Below are 18,460 nucleotides of genomic sequence, written 5' to 3'. Positions count from 1 at the left end.
GCCTTTCGGGCGGGGAGGGGGGCACATGCCGCCGGGTGTTTTTAGCGCCTGGCTTTTCCAGTCGTGCGTTTCGCTCGTAGTGTAACTAATCGGTTCTTTACTTATAGAATATGATAGGTGTTCATTACTGATAATTAGAGTGTTTGGAATCAACTTGCGCTTGTTTTCCAAATCAGTCCTCCAAGCGCTGGGGTGAAAATAATTGCTGAAAACAAAAGTAGTTTCGCTCAAAGCATTGGGAACGATTTGGATGGAGAAACACAAAAAAAATATAAAGGATTTTTTTTTGGGGGGGGGGGGGGGAAATAACGCGACTAACCTACCTCTCAAAGTAACAGACGCGGCTGATGCTGCAAGGGATCGGATTTTATTGGGCTTCGTTTGTTGAGAAGCGTGTACCCACAGTTGTATAAAAGATGAATAGAGCCTCGTACAACCGACCTGGCTGCTGCAGCTCAGCACATTATTGTTCCAGCTTGTTGAGCCTTATAGAGCGGGAAGGGGATAGAGGAAGGGATTTGAATAACATTGTGGTTCGGAAAGAGATTCATAATTTTAGTATAATCAGCATGTTGGTCTGCCTCGTAGTGACAGGTTGAGTTTATTTCCGAGAGACTGTTCTGTGAAATAGGCCATTAAAACTAGAAAGCCCCAGATAGGGAATGGCTGCGTAGTTTCCGTAGGGCTTGTGGTCCTATATCTTTCAAGCCTCCTCTTTTTTTGGATGGTGTCTGGATGCCATGGGGGCAATAATCGTCACATGTTAATCCAGCGTAATTTAGTGAATCAAACCCAGGTTTTAAGGGTTCCTGTATTACACATAAAAATGACAGTTGATTATGTTTAAGCAGTTGTAGCATGGTACAAACGTGTCTTCTAGAGTTATGTAGAAGAAGCAGATGTTTTTAAAATGCCAGTAAAACTGCAGAATGCTTTGGCTGTATTTTGGTTTCATCAAAGGACATGGTGCAATTGACTTGGGTAGCACCAAGTTTTCACCCTCTGAGTTTACGATGGTCTGTAAAAGATAAAGGCAATTTTAAACATTATTGCTGTCTATACACAGTTATTTTCTTCAGCAGGTTTTGAAAATTTGTGAGAAATGGTCAATTGTTTGACATTCAATGTTGTTTGTTCAGCAGCCTTTTGTATTTCAAGCATATCTTTTAATACTGAACCTTAACAAGAAGGGCACTGCTTCCCACGTAGTGCTACATGGACTGGATGAACTGTCATATCATTTATTGATTCCATAACCAGTTATCTCACTGAGACGTCTTTTATAAAAACTGCTGATAGTGATTTGGGAGAAGGGAGGGGAGAAAAAAAAAGAAAAAGCTGTTCGTTCTACCTAGTAGTATATAGTATCTGAAATACTGGGAAACCATCATGCCTGTGCAGAGCTGCAGTTATTTATCATTCCTCCGTCTGAAACAAATACCTTGCATTGACCTGGTTTGGGGATTTTGTTTTGTGCTTTTAACAGTTTTTTGGGGGGGTTGGAGGTTTTTTGGGTTGGTTTTTTTTTTAACAATTCATTGCATAGTAGCATATACTACAAGAGATTTTGAATTTATATCACCAACTGATCATCAACATAGGATTGAATCCACCAATCAATGCAGTTGATTTTACTGTAGAAATTGCTAGGACACCTTCAAGTCTTGATGTAGCAGCTATTTCAGGATAGCTGTAAGAAGAGTTGTACTGAGCAGTAACTGAGTAAACTTCCCTAATGGTGACGGGTGGAGGGCTGGGTTTTTGTTTGTTGTTTTTTCTTTTTTTTTTCCCCCCAACTCCTGTTGACAATACATGGTTGGTTTATGCTTTGAAGCATGAGTATATTTATCCTTTTTGAGCCTTAATGGTGCTGGTTAAAGATGTTACTACCCCATCTGCTCACTACCAATTCTGCCTGGTGGGATAGTTCATACAAATTCTTCCCCATTTGCTGTAGAAAAAATGGTTTCGTCAATGAGAGCCCATCAACGTAAAGAGTTTAATCTGGCTGAATTTGCTGAGTAGAAGTTTTACTGCTTATACCTTAACTAATTAATTTCATTAATGGGCTTTTGTAAGTGACTTGCCAAGATGTTTTTCCCCATTTAAAATTGTTTAGTTACATTTCACTTTATTAGACAGTGATTTGTGATTTATGGAATTATTGAATGGTGCTGATCTTCTAAGGTCATGAAGCTTAGATAAGGGATTTTTTTGAGAATAATGGTTGATTTTTACACGTGGCATTGCTGGTCTCACAATAAATACATTGGAGCAGATCTTCAAATGTACTTAGGAAACTTCAGGCACAGTCGAGGAGATCTTAACTTCCCTCTGACTACAAGGCTCTGCTGACTTGTTCTGTGTCATAATTTTTGCTTAATACTGTGTTGGCTTCCTCTCAGCCGTAGAGGCTGAGTTATACAGGGGTTAATCACGGCATAAGGATTTTCTAGTCACTCTCCCATTTTGTAGGGTGTACTCTATGTGTGTGTGTGTTCGTGTGTGTACATGTCAGTGATTTGCTGTTGCTCTTTGAATGCTATCAGTATCTTCCACTTTCCTCATCAGCTGTATTTGTCCCCTTTTTCAGGAAACAGTTCCAGAAGCAACTCATAAGGTTAAAGGTTTAGACCATTATGCTTCCCATCTTCTTGGATTGCCCTTCTTTTGTGGTGATTAAACATTGTACCTTGTTTTGATGGCTTAATTTTACTCAAGGCAGACATGAAATCTTGAGAAATCTCCTGTGTCTGTTTTAGGGCCCAAATGCAACAGAAAACTTGTTTCTGCTGCATTTATGAATAACGTGAACTGAGTGCCTTAGGACACCTGAAATGCTTGGAAGAGACTCTGATGTTGCTTATGTGGGACCAAAACGCCTAGAGGACGGAGGAGAATGTGTGCTGATAGTATAGCCTCTCAGTACCCTTGTAACAGAAATTAAATTGGCCAAAAACTGCATTAAGAGTGGAACAACAGGATTTGTGGCTGGTTTTCCATTTCCCCATTCAACAATTTTATTAGTATCTCTACATCTGATGACATATCTCGATACCTGCAGCTTGGGACTGAATTACTGTCCTTCAGCACTGCCACTAATGGTAGCGTCTTCTCTGAGAACAGACTATTAGTAGTCATGTTGTTGCAGCCATGATGATGGGTCTTGGAGGTACAAGGAAGCGATGCTTGTAGATGAAACTATACCTCCGTAAGAAGCAGAGATACTTTCCAGCTCAGTCCCTTCCTCTGAGCCTGAGAGGAGAGCTTGCTCACTGTTCCAGCAGTATCATCTAGTCTAATAAAAGGTATCATCTCTTTCTGCAGGTTGTTTTTCCTCCACAATGGGTTTGGATTTTTCCTCAGGTCCCTCCTATCCCTTCAACATTCACTCTTTTCCTGGTAGAATTTGAGATGTCTTAGAAGATGTACTTAAAAGCTGAACATAAGTTGAATTAAATCATCTAGGAGTATTATTAATACATGCCTCCTTACCTCATGGCAGCTGGATGCAACTAAGAGTCGCTGTAATCAGAATGTTGCCCTAAGTATTGGGATAAGCTCTCATGTTGCAGAACAGCAGAAGACTTTGGCGTGGGTTGATCTTTTCTTTTTTTTGTTTTTTAAAATAAAGGAAAGTTAAGCTTATTAGTACTACGTTACATGTCAATGGTGGTTAATGAAATACACTGTCCTAAATTCATAAAGCACTGAAATTGTTTAATTGGCTTTGCTTTAAAATAAATATTCAATAAGTAGTATTTTGTTTCACTTCAAACACTTGCTATTATATGCTTTTGAAAATGTAAATACAGTGATCATAAGATAAAATTTCACTGTTTATAGCGAACAATCTATGCATTGCTATTGTAAAAAATACTGCTTTTTTTTTTTTTTTAAATGTGCTTGCCAAATGAATGAGTGTATTTTTGACATTGTTTAGCCTGCACTGGCTTAGAGAGATATTTCTTTTCCAGTATTAATAGCATCTAACACCGTTCATTTTTCTGGCGTATACTAGAAAGCATGCAAAGCAAGCTAAATTCCTGGGGAGGAACATTGTCTTAAACATTTGCTTTATCTGTTCATTCCAGTAGATGGCTACAGTTCACTACCAAATTGTGGCTATAATAGATTTTTTACAGTAAGTAAATCAGAAGATGAAGGTTGAATTACTATAAATGAGTTGACCTGTACATTTTTCTTATTTCACGTGCTTAGTCATGCACTATTCACTATTTTTCTATGTACACCTTTTTCAAACTACAGAAAAATGTTATAATACCTTTTTTTCCTGCTAGTCAAGGTTTTATAAGTGACTCTCCTATCTGTTGCAGTTTTCTTGTATTTCTAACTGTGCATGATTAGAAGAATGCATATACTATCCAAACACTGAAGGAGCTGAATCGCTGAAAAGCTGTGTGCTAGTTTCATAAAAGTGGATGCTTCCATAGTCTCAACATTCTTTTTATTTTGTTCCTGGGTTTAGGTATTTTAAATGGAAACTGGCCGTTTATCCCTTGCTTTTCCCAAGTTGACTTCAGCTTTTGTGGAAGCAGATGTTTTCTAGTAAGCCTTTTCAGTTGTTAAGCATGAAGCGGTGACTTTAACACATACAAAAGTATGTTTACCCTTCCATTTCATCTGTGTTGTACTTCGCAAGGTTTCATTAATCTCGGTTCTCATCCAGGTCTTTCTTTTTTTAAACCTAATTTGCATACAACTAAGTTGATACAAAGGAATTTCTTTTAAGCCCCTGGAAAAGCAGCTTGCTTCTGAAAAGCTACTCATTAGCAGTTTGCAGAGTGGAATTCTTTCAAAGGTACATTACTCGCTTGTACTGTATGAAGTAGCTCACAGTACAACATTGAAATATTAGGTATGCCTTTTGACTTTCTCAGATCGAGTGATTCTGAATTCATCATGTAAACTAGCGAATATTTTGCTTTAATTTTCAATGAGAAGGAAGTGTTGAAACTGACTTTTATTTGTACTCATATTTGCTGGTAAATGCTACTACCATATCGCTTTAATTTTATCATATTACTTTCATTTTTGCCTTGCAACAGCTACAAGCTGAGCGCAGCAATTTAAGGTGCAGATTTTTGTTATTTTACAAATGAAAGGGCCATTTTTTGCATTAACTGCTATGCTGTGCTATTGCAATTTTAGGTCCCTTTGCAATCAACTGCCAATTTATATAGCTGGCTACAACTGCTTAATCTATTATTAATAAGCAGTGCTACTGAGCTCTACAAATGATAAAAATGGTACCAGTTTTATACAGGAATTTCATTTTCATATCTAAACTACATACAATAACTTTATTCTCTACCATGAAGATAAATGTCTTAATTATTTATAAATTCTGTATATTTTATGGTATCGATTTAAGGATTCATTCATTATCCCTGAAATATATTGAGAGGCCTTAGCTGTAACTAAAATATTTTTCATTTACCCATTTAGTTACAATGTCATAGTCTTAAGGGCCAAAATTTAATTTGTTTGCAAAATAGTTTTACAGTTTAATACTGGGTTAAGTATGCTGGAAAATAAATGAATGCCGTGTTATTCTTAAGTTCTAAAATTGAGTATTTTGGATTATATGTGTAAAATCTTAGCTTTCTTCTATGTTTAGATCTTTATTGTAGCCACATGATTCATTAAAAGAATTTGTCCTCTGAGAGGAAAATGTATTTGACCCCTTTTTGAGAACATATACAAGAAGTTCATCAAGAATCACAGATTTTAATAAGGTAAACAGCATTAGTTCTGTCTCCTCTGGTGTTCGTGGTACCAGGACGTGCCCAGTACTTGTACTTGGTCCTTACACTGTGGAAATATGTCGGCTGCCCTAGAGAGTACCTGGCTGTGTTTAGGACATCTCAGTCATGAGAAGGATTGTACCTGCAGGGCAATTATGGTCAGGACAAGGGATGCACAATAATAAGTCCCTGGAGCACTTTAACGGGCTGTAGAAAGGAAAGAAAGGGGGGGGGGGGAAAGGAGAAAAATTACTAAGGTAACAATTGTGCCTGTAAGAACGGATTGTGAGACGCTAAACAGTGTTTGCTTAGAGTGTATTTGTAGTCATGTAAACTTGTGCCTAATCACATACTTAAATTTCTTGGAAACCCCTTCAGAATTTGTTTACCTAATTATTTAGGAAGAATTTAGAGATTTATTAAGCGTGTTCATTGTTGTTTTTGTGTAATATGCTTCCTAGATGAAGCATTTCCACAAACGATTCGCTAGTCACAGTGAACTGGTTGTTATATTTTTTTTTTCCCTTTCTGGGATTTAATTTTGACTGAATTGTTATGTCTCTCTTTTCTATAGTCTTTAGGTTATTTAATCACACACACACGTGCAGAGATGTGAAAAGTTTAGCTTAAATGGAAGAATGCAGAGACATAGAGACTCAGAACTGAAAAATCCTGTCTGTATTTCCTTCGGACTGACTTGAGACGGGGGCATGGGACTGTAAATACACCAGGATGCCGTGCTGGCATTTTTCTTTCCTTGCCTGGTACGAAATGCATGCGCTGCCTCTCTCGCCTCCCAACTCTTGGCAGTGGCATGCGTGGCGATGGTGCTCGCTTCTCCGTGGGACAAGGACCAAGCATTAGGCTGGTGGGATTTTTTTGCTCCCCTAATGTTCAAAGGCTGCAAAGGCGCTCAGGGCTGCCTCTCCTTGTACCTTGCCCAAAGGGCTTCCCGGCCGTGCCATGGCCCCGGAGGTCGGGCAGCGGGCCGGGGTCGGCCGTGCCCCTCCGTGCTTAGCCGCTAGGGAGTGTCGGAGGGAGAGGCTCAAATTAATTTTCCACTTTCCCTGTGAAAATGCTGGTTTAACTTCCCCTCCAGCAGCAGCACTTGTGTGTTACATAAATAGATTCCAATATTACAAAGGCATTTATCTTTATGATCTTTAGAAGGATTTAAAGGTAAAACGCAGAACCTTTTATAGGTAAAAATGAATTATTTTTGCGCAGATTGTGTATTTACTTGCAACGTTGCTAACACATCTAGTTAATGGTAAACTTATTTGCATAATTTTGATAGTAAGTGCATCATACCTGTCTGGTAAAGAGGTAAACATTTTTAATCTGATAGGGGCTGAAAAACAGCAGCTTGTCTTTATCTAATTATTTCCTTAAAGGTTGTTCAGCAAATGTCATGTATTTTACTAACAGTATGCTTGCTTGGAACAAGACAAGATATTTACATTACAGCGAATCAAGAATCACAGTAAAAGTGCAATTGTCTTTAAAATGCATTTTGATAGTTAAGTGAGTTTAGATTGGGTATGGTGGTGTGCCATAATATTTAACAAAATAGTAAATGTCTCTTTAAAGGATGACACAAACAAAATTACACCCTTTTCCTTTTATTTACTGATCTGAGGAGCTTATATTTACATGAGATAAGTAGCAGACATAGCAAACTTGTGAATTCTTTCCTTCCACCTGGGGAGTTAAAAAAAAAAAAGAATCGTAACAAGTATATTAGGGTGGCTGACATCAGGTCTACATTATATGTTTGTTTGCCTGGGGTGCTCTCATAAAAAATAAAGCAGAGCTTTATACAGTTATAGTGTGCACTAAATTTGTGTTCAACATCCATAAATAAAATATTCAAGTCTTTCTGAAGAAAAACTATTGTTTTGAGATATTTGCAGGGCCAAAAAATATGCCACTATTGTGAAGAGTAGAGGGTTTCTCCTTTGTTTTTGCTTTTATTTTTTAACGATCGTCGTAGTTGCTGCATACCTTCATTATTGCTTTTGCCTATCTGGCAGGATGGGATATACAAAGGAGGTTCTTTTTGTAAAACATATTTTAAAAAAATCAGAGAGAAAACCCTCCCATTTATGCTGCAGTATGTTTTGGTTCTGAGTAAGCAAACTGTATGCCTAATGATTTCATAAGAATTTAATATTGTGTGTTTTACAGATGGAAAAATGTTGATAAATTTAGGTTAATTTCCAACTCTATTTATGGAACTACTTATGCATTTTTTAAAAGAAACAGAGTCATCTTAAATTATATATAACTTGAAAAAGGGTCTGTTGTTTATTTTATTTTAAATATTAGATTGTCCCTGAACAAGGCAGAAAGAGTATTATGTAGCACACTACTTATGGAAACAGCAAACTAGTAAATCTATGCTGCACTAAAGTGAAATGTTATATTATTCTGATAATATTTGACTTCTGCACAATATTTAAATGAACGTTAGTATAAATAGGAATGCTTAACTAAAACACAAGTTCATCATGTAGGCTAATGCATTACTCTTGTATATTTGTACATGAGTGAACAATTATTCTAAAAAGTTTATACATGTGTTCCAGTGACCAAACTTGTATTAAAACAAACAGTTCCGATAGTGGTGACAGAAGACATGGTTGATGGTTGTGTTTGAGAAGTAAATGGGCAAAATATTTGTGGATCTTTTAATGATTACAGTTCTTGATAGCTTTCATAAGAGTGCACATAATTTGTGACAACTCTAATAAAAAAACATGGCAGCAAAACTTTCTGAGTTAGCGGCAAAGTAAATGGGGCAGGTTTTGCATTTTGAACAGAAATCTTATGAACTGTGATTGAATTTGTCGTGAAAGTGTGTCAGAATTAATAAAGTATTTACGTGCAAGGTTGCTGGGCTTTGCAGCCTGGTTAGGGCTGAGGATTGGTTAACATGAAAAGTCATTTCTGTGCATTTGGTACTAGACAGCAAAGGACAAATGTACTTCTGTGCGTTTCGGATCATAATGCCATTTCTCATTTCAAACCATTTTTGTCAGGACACCAGGCAAAACAATGATGCTTTGAGGACGTAATTAAAGATATTGTTCAAAGAACAACTTTCTGCATATTTGAATTATTACTGTCATCAAAATCATACAAATATGGAAATATGATTGCCAGAAGCACATAAATCAATGATCAGCATGGCCTCAAAATCCAATAAATATGTAGAGTTAAATACTTTAAAATGCAAATTGCATCTGATAATTTGCATATGGTAGAATTTAAAGGAAATTTTGTTGCTTAACAACCTCTAAGGTAGCAGTTAGGGCTATGGGTAAACATAGATTTTTTTATTCATCATTGGTCAAGTTGCAAGATTTGATAAATGATAGGAGACTGCTTTCCTTGGTTAAAATGACTGCATTCTTTACTGAATCCTGAAACTGCCTTGAAGTCATCTGAATAATTAAGAGTTAATTATTCTTCATCCATCTAAATCAGAAAAGGACAGATTTAGGGAAGGAATTTATAATTTTTGCCTCACGTCCTGTCATGTCGTAATGTGATAAACTAAACTGACTCCAAATAATATCTAGTGACCTTATAGTAATTATGCCTCACAAAACATTTTGGTTGAAATTTTTTAATTGCTTACATCGATTCCAGAAACTACATGTTAACAGACTCTGAAGTTTAATTGTGTTCAAAAGAAAGCAATATAAAATTCGTGTTCCATTACTACTCTAGTGTAGTTTTATCAGGGTAGATACTGTACGAGGTCTTCTACTTTTTTCCCCGTGATAGCGCCTCTCTCTTTTTTTCCTCTGTTTTGCTCCTTTTGTATACAAGCCATTATTTTAAAAGGAGAACGAATACGTACATCAAGAATATAACCTAAGTTTAGCAAAACCAGTGATTTGTTGGTGGCATCAATCCAGTTTGCTTGCTTTTTGCAACTTGGAAAAAAATGTACCCCTAAAATACAGGCAAAGAAAACCAGAATACACTGGCATCTATATCCCTGTGAAAAGAAGGACAGTTTCAGAATTCAAAACTGAAGGCTGTTTATATTTGCTAACTTCAAAGTAGAAAAATATTTTTTTCCAAGAAGAAGGGTTTACAAATGTTTACTGATCACAAGAGGAATTGTAATAAAGAAATCAATATGCATGATCCCTTTTCATGTAGTACAACAAGGTTACACTGTTAGGTTAAGTACAGGCTGCATTCCTTTTCAGAAAATCAATTTGCTGTATAGTGTGCAACAGCAAGTCTCTTCTGAAAGAGTCATTTTATGTTGTGCGCACAGTAAATTCTATATTGACGCCTTCAAATAGTATTGACTGATTAAAAAAAAGAAGAAACGCTAAGCACAGTAACCTTAAAAAGAGTATTATCATTTTCAAGTAATTGCTTTCTTGCTAATTATTTCATTTCTTTCAAAGAGACAAACTGATAAAATGTGTTCTTACATATCCTTTAAATTATTAATACTGTAAAACTGGTGTTGTGACATTATTTTTCAAAATCTTTAAAAGTACTAGTTTCATAATAGCAACAGAATACTGTATATGATTTCAAACACTGTAGATTTAATATAGACTTACTTGCTGAATTCAGAGGGTGGGTTTTGGGGGGTTGGTTGTTTTTGTTTGTTTGTGGGTTGGTTTGGGGGGTTTTGTTTTACATTTATTTTAAGGTCTGGTTGTTGTTTGCAAAAAAAAAAAAAAATCTTTTCAGTTGTTATGGTTGTGTACAGTTAAATTGTGATGGAGCTTGCAAAGCAACACCGGGTTTTTGTGAAGATTATCTGTTACCTGCCTGGATTCCAAACAAAACAAGCAGTGCATAGAGAGGGAGGGGAAAAGTTGGTAACTGTACTCAACCTCCTTAGACATAACATGGCTTAAAAGCCAGTTTTTATAAGGGAAATATATGGAAACGTGGTTTATTTTCAGTTCTTGTTTTCTCAGAAGATAAAATTATGTCTTTTAAAATGCTTTGACCATTTTTGATGCAACTGTTCAATTGTAAAGACAATCTTTTGCTTTTTGTGTGTTTTTTACTGAACAGTTCTTGATGGACTCTGACTTTTCCTTTTATTTCTGTCAACCCAATTACAGTACATTAGAACGCACACTGATCCTACTTGTTTGCCTGTTATGCAGTGTATATGTTTAACTCATAAGCATGTTCATTTAGATATTTCAGTCTGATCATGCTGAATGTCTTGCAGCAACACGTATTGATGTCTACAGAACATTAGATACTTCCAACCTTAGTTATTCATTCTAGAAATTGTAAAATGCAAATAGATACGGTTTTGATTACTTATGAGCTGTCATATCTGAAAAATCTAATTTCCCAATTTGTTGTTTCTCTGTCAAATTCAGTTGTTCATTACTATGCCCTATATAAATTTAGATTTTAAAGGGAGAGAATTTCAGTCATTAAAATTTGAATTACTTAGAAAAATACCTGGAATTTGAATTAGAAAGCTGGCCAAACTGATCATGTGTTTAGACCCAAAGTTAAAATACTGTTTGTTACTATTTCATTTTACTAAAAAAAAAAAAAAATAAAAAAAAATCACCTTTTAAAGGCAGGCTGGCATTTAACAATTACTAGTATTAGAAAGACACTTATCTAATGATGTAGCTATTTTCCATGCATTTTTTTGTAAGTTTGCTTCCTTGCTAGGCTGGAAACGAAGCGATTCAAAAGGCTGGCTGCATTTATTTTTGCTGATCACAAAAATGTGTATAGTAAGACTGCTTTAGGTATAACTTACTGTTTAGAAACCCTGGGCTGCTGTTTGTTTGCAGCATTCTTGTTAGGGATCTGAATTGCCCAAACAACAATGTAAACCAAGCCAGGCATAGCAGCAGACAGAAAAATACATTCAACTAGTGGGATCATGGATTTGTTTGATTCAGGTAATTGAAAGTGTTTCATACTATTATTGCAACTTGAAGGCTTGTTTAAGTGTCTAGCTGTCAGTCAGCTTGGAAGGTGAAAAGTATTCGATTGTCACTCTGTCAGTCAATAGAGATGAGAACTGTCTGCCTAATGGATTTCTTTACGTAGATGTCTGCATGGAGGTAGAAGTAAAATCAATGTGTTGTCATGTGCAAGTACGCTGCATCAAACTGCCAGGTGAAATGCAACTGTATTTCTGTAATGTCTACATCCTTGTATTGTTTGTGGAAGACAGACAGATGCTCTCTGTATTTACAGGTAACAAACTCTGTGTGGTCACACATGAAGGTTTAGTTTTGAAAATTTTATAAATAGTTTTATCTATTTCCACTTGTTCCAGAGGGTTTTTTTCCCTTTTCCTTGATCATATCAAGGATCAATACTCAAAAAAACAAAATTCAACTTAGTAGGAAAAAACATAGGTTGTTATTCCATGAGACTCAGAGCCCTGAGACTGTTTTCTTTTAAACCTGGGTTTCTGCATGTTTTCTGCTTGTCAGTGATGACTTATATTGAGCTAACTATGCTTCCTGCTCGAGTTTTGGCTGTTAGGTTAACTACATTTATTAGAGTGTGTGTTGACTTCCTATAGCAAAAGAGGAAGAGATGATTTCTCAAATAACAGAAGACATGCAACCACAAGCTTTCAAGACGTGATGAAACAGACATCGGTCTGTGACCCCTGCTCTTTCTCTGGGAGATGCTCACAATACAAACTTCTATTGAACAGGATCTGATAGCAAAGTGGCACCTGCAAAATTGCTACCATATCTCAGAATGATAGTACTGATTCTTACAGTTACCACTAATCCTGGGCTTAAGCCTATATAAAATAGGTGTGTTAGCCAAAGATCTTATTCAAAATTGTTTTCTGTTAACTGATAAAAAACCACATATAAAGACATGATTCTTAACCCCATTGAAAGCAGCAAGCTAAAATGAGAGAGACTGATTTCATAAGAATGCTGATATAATCACATATTTCCTTTTGTAGTATTTGTATATGTGTGCCATTTCTGATAATTAAAATATGCAGCTTTTAGCTGCTGCTGTAGGCGAAAAAGAAAAAGGAGTAAGAACTAATTCCCAAGTAAGGAACTCAGCTGTGAGTAATGAAGACCATAAGTAGCAGAGACCGGTGGTGAAACAGAAGATAGAACTTCAAAAGAAAGATCAGGATTTTGGTTTAGCTTATATTAATTTCAAGATTTAAAAAAATGTTGTTGGGTGGAAGATGGCTCCTGAGAGGTAGAGACAGGGCTGTGAATTATCAGCAACTTTTTTTTTCTTTCTTTTTTAACTTGAATGAGTACTTCCAGTTTTTGTAGTAAATGATGCAGGAATTCCACTGGCAGCAGTCTCATTTGTTCCCAGATCACCGTTTCTCCTGTTTAGGGATGGTGGGGGAAAATAATGTGTGATACTTGTAACTGAAAGTCGCAGTGTGTTTATGGAAATAGGCAGAATTAGGCACAAATTCATAGACTTAGGGTTGAAGGAAATACTACGATCATCTAACTTGTTATCCATCATAAAACTGGTTGTGTAATTTCACCCAAAGGGGATTGGTTTGGGCACTTTCTAATTTGTATACTTAACTGCCCACATGCTATTTAGTACTCAGCTTCTGTCAGTTCTTACAGAAGTTTTGGGTCCGGCTTTGTTTTATAGAGAAAACAGAAGGTGCTGTAGTGTATAAAACACACATCGTCATTAGGATTTGAACCCATACCCTGACTGTCTACCACTTTTGAGCTAAAGGTTCAGTTAGAAGAGTTGGCAGCAGAAGGAGGTGATCTTCTATGGACAGTTCTCTAGGAAAAGGTATTTTACTCTGGCCATAGTTAGTCAGAATACTTAGATATTTTCTGGCAGAGTCTATTGTATGTGGATAAGAATTTATTTTGTTGAACTGAAGACGCTTCCAATTTGTGCAGTTAGTTTGGTGATAAGTGGTCTAATGAAAAAATAATAGCGGTGCAGTGTATAGACTCATTGAGTTAGCAGAAGTGGCTACACTACCAAAGGCATGCCTGTATCCTGGGCTCCCAGCAGGAAGAAAAGAAGATCCATTTTGTCTGTTACCCGTGAAGGTGTGCTCTTCGTGCTGTACAGTGAAGTCAGGGAAACATACAGGAAATGGTGATTTTTAGAAAGCTTTAGGTCTATTTAAATGGATTTATGAGGGATCTGGAAAAGTAGCACAAAGGAACTCCTAAGCTCTTTGCCTTAGCAGGTATGAAAATGAGACCTCTGATTCAGATACAGTTGAGAATTAAACTAGCAGCAAGAAAATATACAAATAGTGTAATATCAAATACTGAAACTATTTGTCTGAACAACTTAGTTACAGATCTAGCATTTACAGCTTCAGTCTATTTTTATGACAGTACTGGATATTGAAAAGAATTAAATGCTTTGGTCTCTTTTCCTCTCAAGTGCATTTGTATTTCTTGTGCAGCTTTCTAAATTTCTCTCTTAAATGCTTTGTGTTCGCTAATCATGAAAATATTGCATGTGACAGAAAATGGTGGGTTTACAGATGATTTTGATTTTTGTTATAACCTCCCCCCTGTAATCTCTAAAGCCACAAAACATAAAATGCAACTTTTTAATTTGGTGGATTTCTTGGGACTTTTTTTGAACTTCTCTTTCCCCTGTTTTTTCCTCCCTATATTTTTCCCCATGCACAGTGGTCTGCTTAGTTCAGTTTTACGTCTCTTGGTTGTTCTTCCCAACTGCCTCCCCAGACTAGAAGCTCAGTGTAGCATTCAAGAAATTTCACCATGAATTATATAAGAAATGGCTAGTAGGAAAATTTGTTTCTGAAAGTCATTTAAAGTTGTATGAGATAGGTGAATTTATACAAGCATGATTGCACAGAAAAGCTGGCAGTAGTCAGTAGGAGCAATAGTGTGATGTCAAATGTGTGATCAAACATACAAGTATCTGTTGAGCTCCCAGCAGCAAGAGAAGGATCCATTTTGTACGTTTCCTGTGTAGAGAGGTATTTTGTGTTCTCTAATAGTACTTCATTTCTGATATTAAAAGATAATGTATCTGTTCTTAGCGTTGCTCAGACAGTTTAATTACCACCTAAGTTCAGATATTATTCCTTGTCAGATCTTTAAAACTACATTCTTCCAGATGCTGAGGTATCTGCCTGTTACGGACTGCTGATAGCCTAGTCTGAGAAGTGTTTGTGCTTTATAGGAACGGAAACTGTATTCATTACAGGCAGCAGATGCTTAGCCAGAAATTAGGAAAGGGAGGTGCATGTAGAATGTGGGCAGAAGGAATATAAGCCTTCTGATGACTTACCACTGCTCTGACTTGGAAGGACTGCTGGCTTGACTCCAGGTCCGCTCCGGGTTTCGTGTTTTTTAATGATGTATCTAGCATTTGGTGATCCTTTTGTTTGTTGGTCATACTGATGGAAAGATCTGCTGCACCTCTGTGTCCTGTTGTCTTCCCCTCCCCACCCAGGTGACCAATATGTTGTTTCCTGCAGAAGCAGCAGAGACAAAAGTATTCGTGGCTATAATCTTTAGGCTCCCAACCAAAGTATTTTGATTAGGCACTAAGGAAATAATATGAAGTCAGTGGAGAGATGTGGATCCCTCCCAAAGGTAGGATAGAGCAAGAGCTTGTCTTAGGCACAGGCAGGGAATGGTTCGGAGAAGCTGGTTCTTGCCATTGACTGTGGGGATCCCAGACAAATCAGCCTTCAAACTCAGAGACAGCTATTGTGTGCTGAAAGGCAGGCAAGCAGGATACCATGGCCTTCACCCTTCCTCTCCCCCTGCAGTGACTGATTACAGATGTGTAACTACGCTGTTGTTCCCCTCCCTGGGGAACCTGAGGCCGTGGGCTGTCCTCCCTTGCCTTCCCTCTCTCCCTGTCAATCAAACAGAAAATTTGCAAGCAGTTTTGATTGTAGGCTTGAAGATTTTTTCTTGAGTGAATCTCTAGCTACTAAGCTTGATAACGCATCTTTGGCCTGTTAAAAAAGGCCCCTCTCTGCTATTCCAGTTGACTGTCACCTGTCATAGTGCCATAGTCTGGATTTGTTTCTATGTCGAGAAAATGAAATGTTTTGTAAGAGATGCTGGAAAAATCTTGTGGGTAGAAATTGGCTTTTTCACTTTCCTCTTGTTTCATCTGTTGGCATAATTCCAAAGAAAATGCATTGGTCATGCAAGTCTCTTTGCATCGCTCTTGGTGAGATTGATTTGGCATTGAAATCTATTTTGTGTAACTCACTGATGTTTCTTGTCTCAGTATGAACATAGAGTTCTTGGAGGCATAACATCTTTAAATCTTTCCACTTGTTCTTAAGGCCAGATCATGCTCTAAAAGAGAAATTCAGTATTCAGATTCAGTTCAGTTCCTATTAAGGGCAAAAATACCTTGTTATTCTCTTATTGAAGAAAATCAGAAATCAGAGACAGTCAAAAGTGGTTAAGATCTGCAAGAAGTTGTTACAGAATCTGTTGAACTTTAACAGCCATGCATTTTGTCAGATGGATGTTCACTTTGAAGGATGTTTCTTGCAGGAACAGCTTGTTGGTGATTTTTTTTCTTGAGGTATTGGCAGGTAAGCTCTGGCAATTTTAAGAGGTTTGCAGCCCCCATCATTAAATTGGTAGAAGCAAACTTATGCCAGCTCCTGCACTGCAGTTGTTTACAATCCATCATATTAACTTAAACCACCACTGACTTCAGTTTAAGTGAATATGTAGGACTGTAAAGTCAGTCCTTCTGTCAAGTTTGGTATATAGGTAGTAGGCTCTTTTATGGGGATGCAGCAAATACTTGGGTCTGGTAGGCTCTTATTCTCACAAAAATCACCATAAATCAATAGCCAGTTCTCTTGAGATCCTGTTCCATCTGTGTGTCGCTTCCTCTGCAGTGGCATGGAGAGGGCCATTCTGGTTTACTGTGCTTATTAGATTTGTCTGTTTCATTGCTAATTTAGCAGGCAGGTTTGCTGAGCTCTTAGCAAGTCTGTGGATGATACCAACTTTGGAGGAGCACTCAGTGCGCTGGAGGGCAGGGCTGCTATTGAGTGGGACCTACTCAGGGTGGGCAAGTGAGCCTATATGAACTTCATGAAGTTCCAAGAAAGGCAAATGCAAAATCCTATGTTTAGGATGGAATAAACCCACACAGCAGGACTGTCTGGGTGCTGACTTGCTAGAAAGCAGCTTTGCAGAAAAGCGCCCTGTGCTTCTGGTTGACGACAGGTTGAACATGAATCAGCAGTGTCCCCTTGCAACAAAGGCAGCCACTTGCATACTGGGCTGTGTCGGCAGAAGTGTAGCCAGCAGTTTGTGGAAAGTGATTCTTCCCCTCTAGCTGGCATTTGAGATCATATCTGGAGTACTGTATCCAGTTTTGGGCTCCCCATTACAAGGGAGACTTTAATGAACCATAGTGAGTCTGGCAGAGGGCCACCGAGCAGGTCCCAGGCTGGCCTCAGGCTTCTTGAGTGGTGTGCAAGGAGAAGCTGAGGGAGCTGGACTTGTTCAGCCTTAAGGAGAGAGGGCTGTCTGCAACCACCAAATGTGGGGTATAGAGAAGATAAATAGAGCTGAACTATTCTTGGAGGTGCACAGATGAGTCCTGGGAAGTGGGACTGCAGCTGCACTTGTTCAGTGCACTGAGGCTACAGAGGTATTTCCTAGCTGCCTATCCTTTTTTCCTCCTGCCTGTCCTGCCACTTCCCTTTTCCATGTGTCCTAGCCATGCCTGCTAGTGCTGAGAGCGGCAAGGCTAGAATTGCATCCATCATTTGTCCACTAGAAGATGGGAGGACCAGTCCATTCCCATTTCTACTCTCCTTGATTCTCCTAATGTTGTAGTTTTACTTGCTCTGTAGTATTTTTCTTAGAAGATAAGATCTTATCTAGACTCCTTGGTAATACTTGGTAGAAAAAACATTCTCCTTTCATATGTCTCTCCTTCCCCATCTGACTGGGAAAAGTCCAACTGTTTTAACATCCCTCAGAATGAGAAATGAACAACTGCTGCATCTATCCATGTGAATGAGAAACAGCTGGCAACTGGTAGTAGGAGAAAGATACTCTGGGCAGATTGTGAAGCAGATGAAGAGCCCCATGGACAACTGTTCAAGGAGAGAAAAAAGTAAGAGGTGGTAAGGAATGTCCTAGTAAACACGCGTGCTTGCTATCTTCTATGCTTCTATGCTTACTGGTGTAAAGCTCCGTAGCTCCTTCTCCAGAAGTATCCTAGCTGCCTTGGATGTACAGAGAAGGGGCAGTGCCCTCTTCTGCAGAATTGAAACAGCCTGGAAATAACTTCTGGATTTATAAGTCATGTTTTTGACTGTTTCTTTTTTTTTTAAGGTTTGGATAAAAACTTTATTCCTGCATTGGAGATCACTCATAGCAGCAATATTCCTTCTTTCATTGTAAAAATGGATACTGTGGATTATTCTTTCTTGAAATATCAATTCTGGTTTTAACCATGTTGTTTAATACTTGATTACTGGATCTCCACAGGACTGTGGCTGTGTAGTATTTTTTTAAATATATTTCTTCATTATTAATAACAATACAAATATTACTGAGTGGCAAGTTCTTAATGAGGCTTTCCATTGAGGTCCATTGAAAGATAGTGTCTCACTTCTCTGAAAGTTAGTAATGAGCTTCATTTTTAGGGCAAACCTTTGTTCTTCATTTCTTTTGTATATCTTTTGTGTT

The 18,460-nt window shown here is 37.6% G+C and overlaps 1 protein-coding gene across 1 annotated transcript in view; it reads left to right on the top strand.

The window, feature by feature from the left end:
- The window catches only part of ZNF407 (zinc finger protein 407), a 330,523-nt gene that overhangs the window by 29,125 nt on the left and 282,938 nt on the right, over positions 1–18,460 (top strand). The gene's annotated exons all lie outside the window — the stretch shown is intronic.

The sequence above is a fragment of the Egretta garzetta genome, unplaced genomic scaffold (genome assembly GCF_000687185.1).
Source record: "Egretta garzetta isolate BGI_Z169 unplaced genomic scaffold, ASM68718v1 scaffold126, whole genome shotgun sequence".
Classification (NCBI taxonomy): domain Eukaryota; kingdom Metazoa; phylum Chordata; class Aves; order Pelecaniformes; family Ardeidae; genus Egretta; species Egretta garzetta.
The sequence above is the reverse complement of the archived record's forward strand: the minus strand, read 5'-3'. Positions and strand labels throughout refer to the sequence as shown.